The following is a 5,068-nucleotide window of genomic DNA, read 5'->3' as shown; positions in this document are numbered from 1 at the left end:
TACTCGCTTGCTTCCTTTCTTAAGTGTATTACCTCCAAAACTAATATGATATTGTCCAAAATTTGCCTATGTTGCATGCAACCCCTTTGATTCTCAGAGATAAACTCTAGAAGCACCTTCTTTAATCTTGATGTAATGATTTTGGTGAGGATTTTATACGCTGAGTTACAAAGGGATATGGGGTGGAATCTAGAAAATTTTGTAGGATTAGATTCTTTAAGAACAAGGGATAAAAAATATTAGTTGGTGGCACCTCCCAGCTTGTCCTTTACTTCTGAGTTATTAAACATCCTTAACAAATCATTTTTTATCAAGGTCCAAAACTCCCTGAAAAAACTAATAGAGAATCCATTCGATCCCAGTTCCTTATCAGGATCCAAGCTCCAAATTGCCTCAATTGCTTCTACTTCATATATCTCTCTCACTGGGGATGCATTCATAAAATTTGTAACTATAGTGGGGATGCATTGAAGGAATTTCTATGCTAGAGCCTAATCACCCTCACGATATTCTTGATAAAGAGCTCGAAAATGTCGATAAGCTTCTTGTTTTATTTCCTCAAAGGAGGAGATTTTTGCCCTTTCCTCTGGGACAATCTCCTTCACTCTATTCCTTAGCTCTCTTTCTTTAGCCTGCTTATGGAAGAAGGAGGTGTTTCTATCCCATCCCGAAGCCATAAACTTCTTGACTTGAGACACCTAAACTCCTCCTTTTTTCGGCTAATCACAAAGATTTATTTTGTTAATCCCATTTCTCTTTCAAAGTGCCACGATTCTACCTTACTCTCTTCAATTACGCTTTGGTGATGTTCTAATTTATATACTAATTCGTTTTTCTTATGTACCACATGCACATACTTATACTTGGGTCAATTCCTCAAAGTCTGGTTAACCAATTTTACTTTGGATTCCTACACGTGCGTTGGCCATCCAGTCACCGAAGTTACCCAAGTTCACTTGATTAGATCTACCACTCCCTTTATTCATATAGGATTGTATTTGAATGGAATGGGACCCATATTTTCCTTTTGGACAAAAGGCAAGGAGATAGGATGATGATCTGACTCCCCTTGAGTGAAAATTTAGGAAGTGCATTTATCCCCTGCAGCAACCAATTGTTATGGATAAGGAACTTGTCAAGGTGAGAAACAATATGATTGTCCCCAGTTCTACAATTTGACCATGTAAATTTTTGAATTTTGGGAGGAATATCCACCAAGTCCTAATCACTAATGAGGTCTTCCATCCTCTCAAGAAAGGGATCATGAACATGGGATCCTCCTTGCTTCTCACCAGATCTAAGAATCATATTAAAGTCACCCCCCCATGATGCTATTGGAATACTGAGAATTGGATTTAATAGAATTGAAAGTCCCAAAAATAAGTGTTTTCTCCATACAACACAGACCCAGATAGATTTGCTCTAGTGAGATGGCACCATTTCTACATATTGAAGCACCTCAAGGGCTAGGGTAAGCCCTCATGGGACCTGCGGTTGTCTCTATCTTCCCCTCTTTCACTACTATCCTGCATTTTTTTCTTCACGGTTGCAGTGTGCGGACAACCTCTTTCCCTGTCGATCGACCGTTACTACTCCATTGACCTCGTTCGCTGCTGTCGGAATGGACTCAGAAGTTGTCAACTATTCAGCCGATCTAAATCCCTACGAGGATATTTGGACACGCACACACGTCATGTTAGATTTTGGCTCATTTTGTTCATCGTCTTTCTCGCAGTTTGCTCAGATACCTGTCACGGACCTCCCTGGGCCATATGTGCCCTACCTGCAGGAATCAACCACTTTGGATGCATCTTTGGGTTTGGATTGTCCCCCACTCTCCCTTTCTACTCTCAATCTCATCGTGGCATGCATCCCTCCCTCTCCATCCTTTGACTCCCCTCTCCCTGATTTCCCTCACCCTTCCGCTCCATCCGGCACCCCCCCATCCATTGGAATATCTATGTCTGGGCTCACATCCCCCTATTTCACTTCTTCGATTAGCACTCCTAACCCTAACCCTAAATGTCCACCGATCAGCTTCCCCATACCCTTGATTTTATTTAGTATACCTGTACCTAATCCTAAGAGTTCTTCTCTATCTCCGCAGGCGGCATAGCAAGGTAGCAAGGGTCCCTTCCGGGACCACTCGACGACTCCTAGGTCCAACAAGGTAAAGAAAGGGAAGTGTGTCAAGGCGATAGACAAGGACATCAACCTCATGTTGGGGGAAGATCTCGCGATGGGAGAGGTGGTGGATACGGCCAACAGGGTTTTGGTGGGATGAGTCCGAGGACAAAACTACACAGCGGAGCATCTTTGGCTCTGGACTATGGAAATTTGGGGATCCCTTATTAAAGAAATGCCCTCGATTACTGTTCTCACTCGTGGGTGGTTTTCTCTCAGATTCCACAAGAAGGAATATATAGACTAGATCCTCTCGTGATATTGGCATATCAAACTTGCCCCGATGTTGCTAAAATGATGGAGCCCCCTTTTCGACCCATAAAGGGAGCAGCTTGGCGCAAGACTGATTTGGGTTCGTCTACCGGGGTTACCACTGCACTACTGGTCGGACGATATGTTTATTCACATTGGAAACACAATGGGCACTTATCTGGATCATGATGAGACATATGAATCTTCGGGAAACAAGTCCATGGCATGAATCCTTGTCCATTTGAATACTTGGGAAGGATTGGAGGAGAAGATCACCCTTCACTGGAGACATTTTTCTCACAAGCAAATCCTTGATTACAAAGGGGTTCCCTTCAAGTGCTGAAGATGTCACAAGGTAGGGCACCTGTATAAGGAATGTCCTCTTGTTTCGCCATCATCTCCTCCTATAACAAAGGGCAAAAAGCATCTGCAGCCAGATGATCCACAAGTGGAAGATCAACCTTCACTCTCTGCTAGTTTGAAGGATGTGGAGGGGGACTCAGCTTGATCGTCTTGTTCTGTCAAAGTTTTGCCTATATCCCCGCCCATGATGAGATCCTGGACTGCTGCAGTGGCTGCTCCTTCCACGGGTACATCTCCTCCTCTCAATTCCTCTATTTCACATTTTGGTAATATTTTGCATTCTTTGTCTGCATTTGCATCCATCCCTTGTATGATCTCCACCCCTATCAATTGTTCGCTAGATCCCCCGCCGGCTATCTATTCCACCACCCCTCCTACTGTCTATAGCTCGGGGCCGTCCATTCCATCTAAGCCACCCACTTCTTCACGAACTCATTCATATAACCTCCGATCCTGAGCCCCTGATCTTCATGAATCAATTGGATTAGGTATCTCATCCTCGACTATGGAGACCAAACCCTCTCGGGGGCATCCTTCTATGATTTCTAAAGCCATCATGCTTGTAGGGGTCAATGTGGCCCATGGAAGACAGAACACTATTGACAGGGTACTTAGAGCAAAGGATACCCTAGCTTCAGTTCCCCCATGAAGTGGTTATCTTTTAATTTTATGGGTTTAGCTAGTCCCTCTAAAAAACTAGCTCTCGAGAGGCTCTTGGACTCTGATCCTTGTGACATTATCTTTATATAAGAGACCTTAGGTTTGGTTGAGCAAATTATCCAGATTCTACGCTCCTTGATGCCCGGTTGGGGTTTTCATGCATCATATGTCAGTGGGTGATCGGGGGGTATCACTCTGGGTTACAATTCCCGTACCATTAACCCTATCTCTGCTTGGGGGGGCCATGGGTTCATGGGAATGGACATTTTCTCCTCGGAGATGGGCAGGAATATCCACATTATCAATATATATGCACCTAATCACAATAGGTTGGAATTCTAGAATAATCTATTAGGGCTCTCTCTGATCAACAATATCACCATATTGGGGGGAGACCTTAATTTCAGCATTGGCCATGAATAATCCTAGGGTCATCACTCCCAATCGGATCCCCTCTCTGATCAACTAGATCTATTATTGGAACAACATCACCTTATTGATATCCCTATGAACCGAAAGATTCCTACTTGGCATAACAAAAGGATTGGAGATGCGGCATTAGGAAGAAGATTGGACCGATTTCTCATTAAAGAAGAGTTGTTAGCTTCCTTTACGAACTACAGGCAATGGGTGGGGTTTGGTGGGATCTCAGATCACTCCCCCATCTATCTAGAACTGGCTAGAACTTCTCATAAGCCCAAGGCTCATTTCAAATTCAATTCGACCTGGCTAAAGGACTCGGATTACCATAGATTAGTTACTGAGTATTGGAGAAGCCACCCACCTTCAAATGATCATTGTGTGGCAAAGGGATTCTGTCGAAACCTAGTGAATCTTAAAAGACTCTCCATAAATTGGGCTAAAGCCAAAAAATCCAGGGATGATCAGACTCTCTGTGACATTGAATGCCAGATTGATGAGCTGACTAATGACCAAGGCAGGGGGTACACTACCATTGAAGCAAAAGCCACATTAACGGAGTTGGAGGCACAGAGATCCAAGATTGTACTGGAACGAGAATAGACATGGAGACTCAGAAGTAGAGCTATCTGGCTTCAAGGAGGGGATGACAACACAAAATTCTTCCATAATTTTTTCAAGGGGAGGTGGGCTAGCAACACTATATGGCAGATGTCGAATGAACACAGGCAGCCAGCACATACATTTCATCAGCTGGCACATATGGGGAATACTCACTTCCAGCAGCTCTTCAAAGCCCCCATCGGTGCATCACTTGCAGAAACCATTCGAGTTGCTGGAAATTTCCCTAGATTTGTGGAGCCAGACTTAGTTGAGGATCTTATCAAACATGTATCTATGGGAGAATTGGAGAGCACATTGAAATGGTTCAAGAAGGATAAAATCCCGGGTCCAAATGGATGGTCAGTGGAATTATATCTATCCTTCTTTGAAACCATTGGACCAGACCTTCTAAATGTTATTGAGGAGTGCAAATCTTCTTGGAGATTATATGAAGCCATTAATACTACTTTTATTGCCCTGATTCCTAAGGTGGACTCCCCACAATCCTTCAGTGATTTCATGCCCATCTTTCTCTGCAACTGTTTGTACAAAATCATTGCTAAGATCATTGCAAACTGTATCAAGT

The sequence above is a fragment of the Pinus tabuliformis genome, chromosome 9 (assembly GCF_031772625.1).
Source record: "Pinus tabuliformis cultivar Carrire ecotype Pingquan chromosome 9, CPIR1, whole genome shotgun sequence".
In the NCBI taxonomy this organism is placed as follows: domain Eukaryota; kingdom Viridiplantae; phylum Streptophyta; class Pinopsida; order Pinales; family Pinaceae; genus Pinus; species Pinus tabuliformis.
This window is presented reverse-complemented; position numbering follows the sequence as displayed.